At 42.7% G+C, this 16,905-nt stretch overlaps 2 long non-coding RNA genes across 2 annotated transcripts in view; one reads left to right on the top strand and one right to left on the bottom strand.

The window, feature by feature from the left end:
* Positions 1 to 1,659: 1,659 nt before the first annotated feature.
* Positions 1,660 to 4,166, bottom strand: LOC129387715 (uncharacterized). The gene is made up of 2 exons (XR_008614898.2): positions 3,222 to 4,166; positions 1,660 to 2,158 (listed from the first exon to the last, which is right to left on the bottom strand). It is a non-coding gene; the product is annotated as an uncharacterized lncRNA (long non-coding RNA).
* A 7,213-nt stretch (positions 4,167 to 11,379) lies between these two features.
* LOC129387714 (uncharacterized) overlaps positions 11,380 to 16,905 on the top strand; it is a 22,429-nt gene continuing 16,903 nt past the window's right edge. The window contains exons 1-3 of the long non-coding RNA XR_008614896.2: positions 11,380 to 12,727; positions 13,236 to 13,334; positions 13,568 to 13,633. This is a non-coding gene — a long non-coding RNA (uncharacterized lncRNA). The remainder of the gene's footprint in view (positions 12,728 to 13,235; positions 13,335 to 13,567; positions 13,634 to 16,905) is intronic.

Genomic DNA, 16,905 nt, shown 5'->3' with positions numbered 1-16,905 from the left:
GCGTATCCGGAAGGTCGGTCAACTGTGCACTAGCAACTCCTCCAGCCGACGACAGGGCGTCAAAGATGATCCATTACGATTCCCGTCTGTTACTCGAGCCAGCATTACCACGACTTTCGACCATTTCAATAAAATTACAGCTAATTTTCCCTGATAGAGGCACAAATTCCCCGAGTTTTCCCCGCCTACTCAAAATCCCTGAGAATTCCCAGTTGGTAGACACCCTGGGCATTGTGTAGTATGAGTATAGGAAGCACACATAAATATCTTGGCAAATACCTATAGACTCCACAGCTACCTTAAATGTCCACAATAGCAGAAAAATACCAGTCAAGGAAAAGGCCGGGCAAGGAGACAATCTCTCTAATGCTATTCACTGCATGCTCAGATGTATTCAAGCTGTTCGACTGGGAACAATAAGGACTGATCATTAACAATGGCTATCTTGGCCACCTGTGGTTCGCAGATGACATTACCGTGTTCAGCAACGATGGAGATGACTAGCAAAAATGATTGAGGGCCTGAGTCGACAAAGTGCAACAGCAGGTCTGTAGAATAAGGTAATGCACAATAGCCTAGCAAGAAAACGAGATATGGCTATATACAGTCAGCCTATAGAATTGGTGAGAGTAATTATATTTAAACTAATTAGGCAGAGGCAACCTGCAATCTGAGAACAAAATTTACTAAATAAAAATGCATTGGAGTGCATGCGGGAGGTATTACCAAGTCATAACAGTAGATTACCATGACCCTTGATAAGGAAAGTGTACAATCATTACATTCTACCGGCACTAAAATATGGGCCAGAAACAAGTTCAAGGTGAACAAAAGAAGCTTGAGAAGCTAAAAAATGCACAACGAGCGATGGAACAAAAATGTCAAGTGTAATGTTAGGAAAGCAAAAGGGGGTGGTCAATATTCCAGTTGATGTTAAGGGGGACACTAAAGAGAAAATTAATTTGGGCTGTATAAGTAAATTAGCCTCCTTCAATACCAATAATGCCTCTCTTACCATGAAAGGAGGCTTGGTAAGTCGCAAAACATGAAACCAAGGCAGCATCGCCACCTGTCTTTTATGTTCCTGCACCAGCTTCTCGGGGCATCGTTAACTTTCATGGCATCTGATGGGGCCTAGTTAACTTTTTATAGGTAAAGGTGGAATAGACTATATTCTAAAAGAGCCAAAGACTGAACTTGGCAAGTTTCAAGAACGTTTATTGAGCAACGGCAGCCCAAATACTTTTAAATCTGAAACATTACACTTGCATCGTATTACAAGTGCTGGGATGAAATTCGAAAAATGGAACTTTGACTTTCCTTTTTTATGACATTAATTGACCTATTACTGGGAAATCAACAAAAATAGCATCATGAAAGAATACTTTATCATTCTCAACAGATTAAGCATTTCTTTTTAGTGTCCCTTTAAGACGAAAAAAATGACACTGTTGGAGCTGGGCAGACCATGCAAAGCATAGAGCAGATAAGCGGTAGTCTATTATAGTTGCAAGATGGGTGCCAAGAGAAGAGAAGGAGTCAGATTACAGAGAATTAGGTGGTGCTATGAAATTGCAAAATTTGCAAACACAAGATGGGTAACTGGCGATTGCTGGGGTGAAGCCTTCGTCCTGCAGTGGACATTAAAATAGGCTGATGATACGTTAAACCAACAGCAATTTTAATAAAAACATGATGCGAACGACGCGGAATCTGTTTGCACAAGCATTTTACACACTTTCGAGGACAATTTCTGTGAACAATTAGTCGTCAAATACATAGGTAACAAAAACTTCTTAATTCACCTTTCTGCTGTCACAATTATGGTACAAGTTTATATTTGAAACATCAAGACAATCGCATTTGAAGACAACACACTGATTTGATTCTCCTGGAGTGCTTGTGTTCAGAGATATCAAATTTGACAGTCAGCTAATTTCGCATTCAGGGGCATGGTTCTTGACGTCAAGCTGTGAGGGAACATCAATCCAAGGGAAAGGGAAAAAGTCATTTGTTGCTTGTTTTCGCCAGCCTATAGCAAAAGCACAGCAGTAATCAGCTTCGGCCACTTTGCAAAGGATATATAGCATAACAATGTGGGCTACATCACAATGGGGACTTGACATGTCGAGATCCAGGCTCCTGAATGCAAAATTAGCTGAAAGAGTCAAATTTTATGATTACCTCAAAACAAGCACTCTAGGAGAATCAAAATGAACTTGTCTTCAAATAAAATTGTCTTTAAGTTTAAAATATGACCATATATTTGCGATATAAAGAAAATCAAGATGTTTTTGCGACTGTCTTGAATATAGTGTCCACCTAAGTGCATGAACCACTAGTGCAAGCATATTTATTAAAGTTACTGTTAGTTGAACTTAAAAACTCTGTGTGTGTGTGTGCACGTGCGTTACTATACAAAATGATATGAATTTGCATTTATGAGTGGTACAAGTCAAGCTGTCGCTTACAAAGAGAAAAGCCAAGGTTGGTTCTGCTGGGATTTTTCACACTGCAGACGTTTCTAACGCATAACTTTCATTGCAGAGGCACATTCTTTAAAGAGGCTATGATGCGGTCATTCGACTATTGTCAGTTTATCACTGTAACTGAAAAGAGAGGGTCCAATGTGGTTGCATGCAGATTAACTGGGCTCTCAACACACATTTTAACTCGAAATTCCAATTTGAAATCGTCACTAAGCCCCTCCCACCATTGTGTCTAAATGGAACAAATATGTAACCAAAACCTTATCTTGTTTCAGAGTGAAAACTAAATATTTATCAGTTTTCGGTTCACTGGGAAAGTCGACAATCTGAAACAAGACGCCAGGCAAAATCTGAATTGTGCAGGGCAGGGATAGTGTAATAGCAGGTGTAACGCAGCACTAATCTGAGCCTGCCACTCAATGCACAAGTGGATCGGCACCATAGTAAAACCCAGGACTTGTGCGCTGAAGGGCTTATTTCGTTTTCTACGGGCACAACACTCTGTTACTGAACTTTTCTTTGTTAAGTTCATTTTATCAGAACAGCAATCTCGCATTTCATCGAGTGCACTCAATGACGTGTTGCTTCCGAGATCATGCTCAGTGCCTTGACTAATAGCATTGAGCATGATCTCAGAGTTCTTAATTCACTAATTCAGAAAAATAAATATGTTTTTATCATTACTTTGCTTCGAAAATTTTTGCATGCGAACCAAAACCGTTTGAAACTTACGGATCATTTTTTTCCCCCATTCCGGAGCGGAATGTTTTTCAGTGGAATGAAACTAAAACCAGAACAAAAAACATTTCATTACAACACCCTGCTTCCCACTGACGAGCGGCATTTTTGCATCAACTGTACAACGCCAAGGAGTAAGGGGCCACCACTGTGTAGTCTGCTCGAAACAGTTCCAAGACCACACGGAACATTTCACTGCACACGCTCTGGCAGCCAACAGCATAGCAAGGGCATTGTCATTGAATTGTGCCCACAATTCCCTCACTTGCACAATAAAAATCACCAGTAGATGAGATAAGATTTCATTGCTCTGAGAGAGCAGTTTCCGGGGGTATGATTTCATTTTTTTTTGCCAAATGCTGTATGGTTCAACTGCAATATAAAAAAATTCAAATTTTCTAAAGCACTGAATGGACACAAGTTTTTGCCAACTAGTAGTTCGACATGTACGGTTTAACATCCAATGCACAACTCCAGTTTAAAAATTTGGTGTTCTGGCCCCTTAAATAGACGTGCTGTTAAGAAGGTACAGTTCACTCTCAAACATTTTCTTAGCTAAGTTATTTCTTCACAGCTGAGCACTAGTTCAATATCCTGTCTTGCGCTTAATGTGGGCTCAGCTTTCAAGTAAATGATGCAGGTTGCTCTCGAGTGAAATTACACCAAGACAAAGAAAAAGTGCCTGGAAAAATTTATTTACAGCAAGCACCACCAATATAAAGTGTAGTTACAAAAGCCTCGTCGCGTGTAGGACACAAGTCTGCAGCTAGAAAGAGATACATTGAGAAGTTTGCCTGCAAAGTCCCCCCACAGCTTGCTCAAACTTGTGATGCAGCTTTCCTGCCAATTTTTCACTGGAAATCTGGAACCCCTTTTCGGGCATTTCTGAAGGGACGCTGGCACATCCTTGGTTTGCATTGGGAGGGATGGCCTCCCAACAAACCTCAGTCTTTTTGTCCAGTTTCTGTTGCCTTTTTCTGTTTCATACGCATCACTTCTGCATCCCTGTAAGAAAGATAGATAAGGTGTTACGATGAAAAAAACAAAAAGACAAAGGAGCAAAGCACAACAATATTCAACCAGGAAGCTCAAGACATTCGTATTCAATAATGCCATATCAAAACAAATGCTGACTTATACTGGGTGGCAGATAGTGTATTTGTGTCTTACAGGTATTTGGCAGATAGTGTGTCCTATGTATTTTTTTAGGTAAACCTTCCATTTATTTTGCACATAATTATCTTACACCTAAGAGCATGTTAAGTGCCACTCCCTTTATCTGAATTTTCTCTTGAGAACATACACTGAGGGAAGGCTAAACATTCTGTGCATGTTGCGAAGTCATGAATGCAGTGAAAAAGCCCTCGTGCCTCATTTTACATCCAGTTTCTGCATACTAGTTTTACAGCACAAGCAGGTTAAATAACGAGGCACAAAAAGCGTTAGTGACTAGTGAAAGATTCAAAACATGGAAGTCCCTGAGCCACTACACTCTGTGCGGACCTCACATCTCAGCACCTTGAGGTGAATATGCTGTCATGCAAAATATTCCTCGCATTGTTTGGGGCATTGGGACCATTCAAATGTTTCCAGGCGCAAGTGGTTTAAAAAAAAATGAATCTTTTTGAGGAATTTCCTTTCTTAGGCATGAAAGATCCCAGATTTTGGGCACTTTCCCTACAAAGGGCTAATAAATCCCAGCATAATTTTCACAGTGTATATGCAGTCCCAGTAGCTCAGTTACCTTCTCAGCCACAGCATAGCTGGCCAGAGTGAATGCCTGCACACACATTATTGTACTCCAAAGCATACGCAACACCTTTCACAGAAAGTTGTGAAATGTGTGTGGAATCTAAGGCCATCCTCTCACAAAACTTTTATGCAACAGAATATATGAATCGGTCTCGCATGAGCACAGTTATTGCCAATCAAATGCCATGCCTTCATGGCTTTTTCCTTTTTTTCTATTAGACTTAAATTACTTGTAATTCACTACTTATATTCAATTACATTTTCTGGTAGTTCTGCAATAGATCAATTACCTTTTTTTATTCTCTAGAGCTCAGTGTAATTTAGTTACTTTGAGTAACCAATTCAATTTTATTCAGTTGCACTGGACCAAGTAGGTGGGATTTTATACATCATTAAATGCAAAAGTAGAAGCACTTATACACGATACAATCTATGTAATTACATGTAATCAATTACATTATTGTACCTCATTGATGGGACAAACTGTTACAGGCAATGCAGCTTTGAACACCTGATTTTGGCAGAACTGCAGCAAAATGCCCACTTTCGTGCCACGCAGATGCACATGCTCATGCAGGCAAACCCGCTCGTTCAACACTTGTTTCCTCATCTTAACGACCCACCAGACACTGACTGACAAACCGAAGTCTTCACAACAAGAAAAGATGACCGACCAACATTTTGAAAAGCAGTTGTTAGTGATGACAAATAATGTGCAAAGAGCCGCAGAGGACTCAGTGAACAGAGGCAGGCAAGATCACTTTATTTACTACATTTGTGCAATGTTAAAAGTTAAAAGGAAAGTAATGTAGAAGTCATCAATTACTTTTTAGTAATTGCTGATTACTTTCATGGATCAGTAGTTGTTAGCTTTAATCAGTTACTTATTTTTTTTTCTGTAATATGTGCAAGTCTGCTTTCTATTGTTTCTTTAGCTCTCGAGGCTGTGCAGGTGCAAAGTAATGCCTGCATTGCTCCACCCATCATTAAGCTGAGCCTCGACAGACATGGCATCTGGTATCAGTTCATCCTGCCACTCAATCTCAAAGGCCACAGTATCACTACGGTTTGTTTCTCCGCAACCAGGTGCTGCCCCCCACCCTCATAAGTCACGTCCCCTCGATTCCTCGAGGGGACATGACAACGGAGATAATCAGTGGTGGAGGTATCAAGACACTGAAAGAATGGGCAGGCACCTGTTGAGTGATATTGTAGGTTCCCTGCTAAGGGAACAGGAATAATACCTGGCTCATGAAAGCAATGGTCTAGTGGAAGAGCAGGTTTATTTATCATGTTTAAAGGGACCCTGAAACGATTTTGACAATTTTCTACAAATGTACTGAGTTGTTAGAGTAGGTCCTTCTGATCATTAATTTATGCATCTAAGTGCCCCGCATAAAGCATGTAATTTAGTATAAGGTTTTAAAAATGTACATTGCTGCCGATCGCAGCACACTGCTCGGCGGGATTTTAAGCCGCGCCTACCCATATGACGTAAATCACCCATACGACGTCAGTGGGGTGAGCTATCGAATTGGCTGACCAGGGCGTGTGATCGATAATTTTTCCACCTTTATGGTAAACAAATGGTGTTCGTATAGTTGGAATGTTAGTTAATTTATTTTTATAAAAAGAAAGTAACAAAGAGAATGCACAAGAACAATTTTTCAGTACACGTTAAGCACATCCGGCACACAGCAAGGGTCTGCTTGTGTTACAACGTGCTCCATCTTTGACGAGAGCTACCCAGTCAGTGTCGGTCCCAGTCTTTTCGCGAGCACCATGATTCAACTTTGATGCACTGTGGACTGCAAACATAGCGACTGGCAATATGTCAAGCTGCGACATCGTGTCCCTGTGCAAGGCAGCAGACGAGTGAACTAGCTGCAGCGCATCGGACTGTCGCTATCCGATCGGCGCCAGGATTTGCGCGTTTGAGGCCATCATTTTACACCGGAAGATTACTAACGCAATAGTGTTTCGCGAGTCTGGTATTCGGGTAAACGCAAGCGCAAGGGGACAGGGCCTGGCCGTTTGACCGTGCCGTTTTACGGGATGAACAGAAGCGCAAATGTGAATGGTCTGCACGGTGCAGCCACCTGGTGGCACGAAGCTCAACCATACACAGTAGCAGTAACGAAACCTATTCTTCGCTGCTGGTGTAAGCTTTTTGCAGGAGTGTAATCATCGAAACGTTGTTCTTGTAAATGTTTAAAATGTTTTGCACTTGGTTAGAGCAATATTAGCGCTTTGTTTGGCTGGTTAAGCTCTGTGCCAAAAAGTTGACTGGACCGTGCACACTGATCAGACTGCTCACGTACGTCTACACTAAAGTTCCTTGATCAATTTGAGTTTATGCCTCCAGCCATCTGCCGAAACGCCCAGCTTGCCTGTGATTACCGGAATGCCAGACATGTTCGGCGCTTCGACAGAATGCTCACAATGCACACTGCTTTGATAGCTCTCGCTTGCAGTCGACTGCCAAGCAAGCTAATGGAGAGTTTGGAGAGGCTTCGCGCGTGCGCTCCTAGAGAACCGGAAGTCGACTACACGATGTGCCATCATGACGCAGAGCCAGTGAAGACGGAGCTTAGCCCCAGTCACTCAGCGAATGAGTTGAGGGGAAAATGCATGACAGTGGAGGAGTGCAACTTGTAATCGTCCGTAGCTCTCTTAATACGAGACATTTCACACAAATTATGGTGCAAATAATTAACTTTAGCTGTACCCTACGCGTCTACAAAATTTGTCTGAACCGTTTCAGGGGCCCTTTAAGAAGAGTTGCAGGGCCCCTTCAAAAAGATTTTGTGAGCACCACAGGTTTGTTAGCATGTACCCTTATGTGCAAAATGTAATTGATTCCCCTCTGGTATCAATGGCAATTGTGGTATCAGCTGGCGAACACATCATTTTACTTGATGATGTTCATCAAGCCTTTTAAGCAAAAACTAACAGTCACTATTCCATCAAATGATGTCTAATGCGTTTCTGAAAATGCTTAGGTGTTCATCCATCCTGCATACGACATACTTAAGTCACCATCTGCGTACTCCTATGTTTCGTGTGTGAATTAAAAAAAGGATACCAAAGCACTGTGCCCATGCTTTACAGCAACATTGTTTCAGCAAATTAGTTACCATTACCTTACTTTGTAAACGAGCAAATAGCAGCTTCACAGCTGCAGGGACTGGGAGGCACGGCTGGGAAACAAAGGTCACCATATTTTCCCCCTTGCCAATAAATAAACAATTAAGTGATATTCTAGCAACAAAGATACACCGGACTAAAATGTATCTTTTGATATGTCTAGTGCAGCAAGTCCAAGCATTAACATTTTGTGCATGTTGTGCCAAGGAAAACTCCTTACAGTAGTCGCAATGGCAGCATAATCAGACAGCAGCAGTCCCAGATCTGTGGTGACGCCAATGTTGTGTACACAATAAAACACTCAACAATCTGCAGCTACATCACACTAAGTAGTCAGCACTGCAAATTTGATAGTAAGTTTCTCATAATTTTAAGTCTAAAAGCACTGTCTGCCGTACTTTTCCAATATCACCATCACATTTCCCTACTTTCTAACATCTTGTATCCACAGCACAGCTTCCACATTTGCAGCACTGTAAATCCAAGTATAGATTCCACCTTTTCATGTTATCTGTATTAAAAATCCTTTTCTTGCTACTACAGTGCAGTGATAGAACAGGCTCCTGAGTGCAAGGCCAGGAATTTGTATCCTACCTGTTTGGATGTTTTACCATCACATTTAGTTTTCAGTTTCCAAAACAGTACTCTCAAACACTTCATATCTACTGAGTAATGAAATTATGGAGTTTTAGAGCGAAAACCACTATGTGATTATGAGGCATGCTGTAGTAGGGAATATGCTGAACAAAAACGAATTTTTCTCAACAGCCAGAGATTGCCCCATTCCGAAATGAATACAAGATGGCTGCCCGCTGTTCGGTCAGCCACTCACTACTTGCATGTGCCGGTGAGCATGGATTTCCGTATAATAAAGCTTTTTGCGGGGCAGTAAAATGTTATCGAGCCCATTAGGTATGTATAAGACATTGCTCTGCCAACTCTTCCTTGCCGATTATCTGTTTTAGTGGTATTCTTAACCTTCCACTGCATGCTGCTGCGATTTTCAATCAGCCACCGCAAGTTAAGTAAGGGAAAGCAGACCAATCGCAGATGCCAGCACCACCCTCTTCCTCCGGTTATCTACTTTCATTACTCTGGCTCATCCCCGTCGAAACCCGCTCCACTTCAGCGTGCTCAGCGAATAAGAAAAACCATCAAGTCGGCAATGTTGCTTGTTTTAAAAGAGAACAAAGGTGACCTCCTAGGAACAAGGACAGCATTTGATTGAGCTGTGCAGACAACACCGCAGGCCACTGCCCGATGCTTGTGTCAGCGGTTACGTATATCCGACGTCATGAGATTGAAATACTTTTATGTTATAGGGCCCCAGTTAAATTTCACAGTCCAAGCCCTCTCGCACCAAGAAGAATCTGGCGTCTCTCAATGGTGTAATTTCTTCGAGTAATTGTCTTATACTTCGCTATCACTAATATTGCTTCACCTCTCCAACGAAACTGCACCCTCTCTCTCTTCTATTTTTTTACTTTGAGTGCGAGTATCAGCGCTGCTGCGTATGACTATTTGATTTCGAGCGAATCCGGCTTGGCCTCATTTCGGTTACTGTGTGAGATATATATTTATGACCTCTGCATGCAAGTGTCGATATTTCCATCCCTAATAAACGTAAATTATTAGAAGAGTTTTTTTCGGGACCCACAGGCGCTGCCTACTGGACAGAGAAGCAATACTGAGACACATATCATTCACATGCTCTTCACTGTGTACACAATTGGTAAAAGACTCTGCTGAAGGGGTCACCGAAGTCTGCAGGTTTCTTTCAGGGTCAAAAAAACATGCAAAGCAATTTGAAGTGACATGAAGATGTAGCACCACATTCGTTCTCTAGGCATAGGACATCCATACCATTAAAAATAATTATTTGTTGGCTACCTACATCGCTTTAAAAAATATAGTAAATTTTGTCCTATGTGCATACTTAAGTATATTGTGTCTGTGCATGGTGTTTACAGTGGAACTAAAGAAGGATGCTGAAGTGAGAAAATAAGGACGAGGTTGCCTCTGGTGCTTCTATGCACTGGTCCTCCCATTTTCAGGATTTGCAAAAATAAAGCGAAAGTATGAATTAAAAGCCGTGCATGTCAGCACCAACAATGATGCAGTAAGCTTTTAGCCACAATAAAATTTTAAGTGAAAAGGTAAAGGCAATTAAAGAGACACCTCATGCGGGTGACAGACCAATGGTACTGACACTTAAGGGAGAGGGGGTTAGGGATCGGCATCGCCATGGGCCCCGAGCCCCCTCAGTAGTCGGCGCCTATGCGTCAACATATTCCAAGTATGCAATCAAGAATCGGCTGTCCTGGATTTCTGCAGCCAACTACCACATGCCTTAACTGCAGAAATACATGTTGACAGGTCCAATCTAAACATTACCGCCAAATAAATTCATTGTCCACTCAGATAAAATCATACTTGATTAAATTAATTTTAAAAACGTGCGCAAACATTGTCTTCGTGACGAGACGCAAGGTTTCAAAACACGGAGAGCTGCCTCAGCAATGTAGTCATTCAAACGGTCATATTGAATTGGTAGTTTCGACAGTGATAATTTGACACCAAGACTTAAAAGGCGCACCCAAAAGGGGCCACGTGATCGCGTACCGGCCGATCATGCTCAAGAGTGTTACCGAAAAGACCAATGAATGGTCCTCGCTCGTCGCAACGCTGCGTGGCACCTGAGAATGGGCACAAGGCACTTCCTTCACTAGGCCAGTGGCATGCGCGCGTTCTGGTTATTACCTGTGACGACGCTCTTCGAGGGTTAGACCTCTGTTGCCGTTTTTATCATTGGCACTTTTCTTCTTCGTCATCTCCTGCTGCTTCTTTGCGTTCTTAGCGCGGGCAAGTTCACGCTGGTTTCCACCTGCAAATAGTACGACTTAATAGCGGGAGACGTCTCGGTAAATTTATGAAGCTGCACATAGCAAACTACACAGCGGAATATTTTCACGGCACGCGAAGATGCATTCATTCACATTGCTTCTATGCAAACTAAGCTCTGCAAACCTCGGTGGTGCTGCGAAGCTACCGCGCATCATTAGAAAAAAATACTATGGCGTTAGGGTGCATTAAGATACCTTCCTGAAATGACAGGACGTCATGACCAGGACCTGTACGCATAAGGATAACGCAGACGAAAGAGGCTCACATTCTTCGATGGCATCAAAAGTACAAAACGAGGACGCAAGAATGTGTGGTTAGGCTTAACATCTCCGTTAGTCAACTTACGTGTCATACTGCTGCTCTCGAAAAGTAGTGAAATGCGATACAAGGAGAACCTCCAGAGGAGAACTCCTCTCGCTGAAAAGCAGCCAAGTGAAGTTCGGTTGTGGCTCCACACGGGGAGAGAACACTACGACCGGAACCGTGCGAAAGCGACGACGCGCCGAGCGAAACGGCGAAACCTAGACAAGCTCGATGGTTCTGCTCCTCCTCTAGGCGGCAGCAGCATGCAGCAGCAGTGAAAGCAACAGCTGCAGCCGCTGCAGCGAATGAAATCCAATGTGGAATCGCTGACGCTTGCAAACCGCCTGGCGATAATTGTTTGTGTTTTCCGCTCTACAGTGAACCAGAATAAATTTGTGCATATAATTTCTTTGTACCCCGCACCTCCACCAGATATGTTACGTAGGAAGACACCGCCGCAGTTGGCCAAGAGGCAACAGCCCGCGCTAGCTTCCAATCGTCGTCGTCGTCTTCTTACTGCTCGGCTCTTCGTCATCGGAAATACTATCCCGTAGCAATATGCTAAAAAAATGGGTTTGCGCCACTTGAAAGAGTATCCAAGATCTCAACAAGGCCAAAAACGCTCCCCTTTATTCGCGGCACCTGAGACTGCACATTGCGCAAATATGCGCCGTCGCAATCTCAGAGGCCATGCTTCATTGATCGGAGTAACCGTTTTTTTCCGACAGATAGCGCGACGTATTAATTTTTGGTGCAGAGCGTTTGCACCAAAAATGCGGTGCGCAGAGCTTTCGGGAAGTGTGATGTGATAAAACGGTATCAATAATGAATAGACGAGTAATAACATGCAGTGGCGCACCAAAGGTCGAGGGTTCCACTCTCACCAAAGGTCGTGAGTTCGACTGTCTTAATTACCTTCTCCCTAATTAACACCAAAGGTAGTGTGTTCGACTCCCACCAAATGTGAGTTCTAGTGTCATAATGAACGATATCCTAATTAATTGTACTTTAATTAATTTACCCTAATGCCATGGTTTTGCTCCTACCAATGGTGTGGGTTCGAGTGTCATAACGAACTCTAGCTTAAGTAAATGTACCTGCCTTAATTAATTTACCCTGCCTTAGCAGACTCTGCCTTAATTAACATTGGCTCAATTAACTTTGAATTAATTGACATCATCAACTGCCTCGATTGGCTCACTTGACTTTTTGGACCATCGGGGTCACACCAACGCCGACAACACTGGATTTTCAGCCTCGTGAGCCATATAATGTTCCCGCATCAATAACCAACATGAGGTACAAGTGCGCGATGTGGCAGTAAAGGGTAAAAATCAAAATCAAACCCAAGCTCGTTCAAAACCTATACAAGAAGAAAGCACTTCCAGTTAAGGGTGAGCAAGAACAGTGAGAACAAATATGAACTCATAATAATAGATCAAATTGCAAACGGCAATAGTAAACAAAATGAAGAAAAATATCATTTGCGAAGCATGTGCTGCTGATGTGATGCAACGAAATGACCCGACATGTAAAGTTGATATCGAGCATGGTCAAGGAGATAAAATTGTGGAAGTACGTTCCACTGCGCAATAATCTCGTGCAAGTAATCCAACACACAGTCAAAACAACTTATAAAAGGAATAATGAAGAACCTTTCGAAAACAGTGTAAACAAATTACAATACACAACATCCACTGAAATGGCAAGAGGTTCGGGAATAAGAAGATAAATTATATTTAAAGAAAAAGACAATTACCAAGGCCACTGAGCGTGCGTTCCCGATGTAACGCAATTGCCGAAATGCAATTATTTTCATCTTCTCGTTTTCAAGTGTTCTAGCTTTTCTTTCTTTGCTGTCCTTTCATTATCGAGAGACTTCGTGAAAAACTGCAAATGCAGAAGATGTTGCAAGCCCACCTGCGCCAACTCGCCGCAGTGCATGCAGGCCGCCAAGCAAACGACAGCGAAGAGCATAGCAGCTGGATGGATGAATGGAAGGTAGGAGCGTCCCCTTTTAAGTGGGGTGATGGCATTTGCCACCATGCTCAGCTTTTTATTTTTGTTTAACTGTGCTGTAAGTTATTGAAATTCACCATTTTCATTAAATATGTCTTCCTACACTTTTAACCTTATGTCACCTCTCTGCTTTTCAGCCACCAATATTCCAATCGCTTTTTGATAATTTCCACCGCATATTTATTTACATGACTATTGTTATCTCTGAACCCTAGGGCCTCGGGAAGTGTGACTGTGCCCTCATCGACATCAGGATGGATACCATCACATTTTAGTATAAGGTATTCTATTGTTTCTACAGATTTACCACGCACAGTACATGTGTCTTCTTCTTCGTTAAATTTCTTTTTACAGCTCCGCATTCTAAGACATCCTGACCTAGCTTCAAAGAGTAGGGCACTGCCTCTTAAGTTATCATAAAACGCTCCCTTCCTGATCTGCTGTTCCAGTATCGATATAGTTCAACACTATGCTTCTTTTCCATTGAATTTATCCAATTATTACCTTCCGCGTTTTTAACCTGTTGTTTAATGCTCTGTCTTTCTCCGTCCTCGTGTCTGGCATACTTACTGGTTAGCTTCCTAGTTCTTTTCCGCCATTGTGAGTCAACGATCTTTCTGTATAGGTATTTAAATACCTTAGCTGCCCGCCTGTTATCGTCCAATTTCCTCAGGCGTTTTTCATATAGGATTTTACTCTGAGCTTCCCGTGCTTCGAACGATGCCCAGCCCATATCCCCCTGTACTGCTTCGTTTGTGGTTTTCCCATGGGCATCTAGTGCTAATCCTCCAACAGCTCTCTGATTTACTTCTAGTCTTGACTGAACTTCTGCCCTTAAGCACAGGACCGCATTCCCGAAAGTAAGCCCCGGCACCATTACTCCCTTCCAAATACCTCTCAGTACCTCATACCTGTTGTATCCCCACAATGCCCTATGTTTCATTATTCCGGCATCTCTTCGCCCTTTTGCTATGAGAGACTGTTTGTGCTTTTCCGTGTACATCTGCCCTTTGTTTATCCATAACCTGAGATATTTGTATTCAGCCACTCAGGGTATTTCATGGCCTTGTATTGTAAGCTCCTGATCAGTTGTATCGTTGGAAAACATCCCACCGGACATAGCTGCACTAAAGCTGAAACCTAGACTGTCTCCTTCGTCTCCACAGTAATTAACCAGAGTTTGCAAATCTTCCTGGCTATCTGCTAACAGTACAATATCGTCCGCATACATTAAACGCGGTGGTCGTTGCTCAACAACCTTTCCGCCTAATTTGTACAACAGGTTATACCCCAGATTGCTTCCTTGTAGCCTTCTTTCCATACTTATCATATAAAGCATGAACAGCAGCGGTGATAGAGGACAACCTTGCCTTAATCCTTTGTGTACCTCGACAGTTGTCGTACTCTTAATTCCTTCCCCTGTCATTTTAACATTATTTTCGCGATATATTTCCTGTAGAAAATCAATTACCTCATGACCGATACCTTCATCTTTTAATATGTTCCACAGGAGTTCCCTGCTCAGGGCGTCGTATGCACCGCTTATGTCCAGGAAGGCTAAATACAGAGGTCTACTTTCCGCCTTAGCTATTTATATGCACTGGGTAAGCACAAACAGGCTATCATCTAAGCGCCTACCACTTCTGAACCCGTTCTGAAGTTCTCCAAGTATATCATTACTTTCTACCCATGACTGCATTTTTAATTTCACCGCCTGCATCGCTAGCCTATATATAACTGATGTTATCGTAATTGGTCGGAAGGATTTTATGTTCGTCTTATCGCCTTTCCCTTTATAAATCAAATTCATTTTACTATGTTTCCAGCTGTGAGGAATTTGCTTATTTGCTATGACTGCCTCCAATGATTTTATCAGCGTTTCCTTGCTTCTTGGGCCAAGTTCATTAATTAACTTGATTGGAATTTCGTCTATCCCTGCGGATGTGCATTTTGGAACATTTGCTTCCGCCTTTTTCCAGTTAAGATTGGTCAGTCCTAAGATGTTTCCTATTGTGCTATCCTGTGTTGCTCCCTCATTTGGGGCATTTACCCTATGGTCTTTCCTAAGTGACTCAGCTATAACTGAGCCAATGTAGTTCACAGCGTCATCTCTCTCTAAACAATTTCCCTTGGCATCGTGAATCTGTTCCTGCTTTCTGTGATTTGCTTTACCCAGGTTACAGAATTTTCTTGACCCCCCTTTAGTTGCATCGCGAACTTCAGCCAGCCAACGATCAGAGGACTGCTTTATTTTAGCCTGGACGAGGATCTGCACTTGTTTCTTTTGTCGATAAGATCCCCATTTTTGGCCTATTTCCTCTTCAGAGAACTGTGCCCTTTTTGCTTCTCTGTGTATCCATCCATATCCTCGATGTGACCATTCATGTCACCCAGCAGACAAATATCGGCACCTTCTCCATACTGCTTTATATCGTCATTGAGACACTTCACTAGATCCTTGTTCTCTTGCCTGCATTTGTCCCCTGTCCATATATAAACTACCCCTAGCCATGTCTTTTTACCGGCAATTGTGCCTGCATACCCAGACATGTTCTTTGCAAGTTGACTTTCTTCTTTGCCAATTTGTTCCTCGATGTATCAGCATACCTACTCTTCCTCACTTCCTCTCCCGTTTTGTTATGTTGCTCTCTTCCCAGATGTAGCCCTCAATAAACGGTGGGTCTTCTAGATCCCTGAGGTGCGTTTGGCATAGCGCGCATACACCTACTTCTTCGTCCTTTAACTGTTGTTCTATTTCTAACCACTTCGCTCTCTTTCTACTGCCTTGCATGTTTATGTACCTGATCCTAGTGTTAAATTTCTTTTTTTGTAGTTTTCTTCCTGGATCTCCTAGTGGCCATTTTATTGGCGTCAGCCCCTATTGTTGCACTTTCTACATCGCTTCTTACCTTTACGCCCTGAGTCGCAGTGGACTCCCTAAAGAAGCTACTGCCCGGCCTGTCAGGCGCCAGCTGATCTCGGCTCCTAGCTTTCCATTAAAGTGGATGCCATTTCGTGTAAAGCCTCTGCCAAAGCCTGCTCTATGCACTTCTCTGTTTATGTCTGCCACTTCAAAGCCTTTCTCCTGGCTTAGCTTTCTTATCTCTCGATTAACAGCCACAACATCCTTGGTAATTTCTCCGTCCATCCTTGCACCTCCGGCACTGTGCATACCACGATCTGGACTTGCTGTGCTATCGCCCTTAAATCGTCAACTCCCTCCGCTAATCTTTCCACTACTTTTGCGACTTCATCATTCAGGACATCATTTAGCCCCGCTGCTACCACTACCAAATTGTGCTCCGCAACATTCTTAGAAAGCTCGCTTTTTGTCTCTCTCAGTACTGTGTACACTGCGCGCATGTCCTGCCTGGGAATGCCCCGACTGCTACCCGCTTATCACCCTTTACACATTCCATTGTAGTTCTTTTGCACCTACTCATATTTGAGTCACCACCGATAAGTACTAGGGTATTCCCTTCCTCCCTCCTAACTTCCAGATTATGCTGCCTCTTATCATTGACTGTGACCTCATTCCTTGGGGTTAGCTTGT

This window comes from Dermacentor andersoni, chromosome 2, assembly GCF_023375885.2.
Source record: "Dermacentor andersoni chromosome 2, qqDerAnde1_hic_scaffold, whole genome shotgun sequence".
NCBI classification, from domain to species: Eukaryota; Metazoa; Arthropoda; class Arachnida; order Ixodida; family Ixodidae; genus Dermacentor; species Dermacentor andersoni.
Note: the sequence above shows the minus strand (reverse complement) of the source record. Positions and strands in the feature narration are given on the sequence as shown.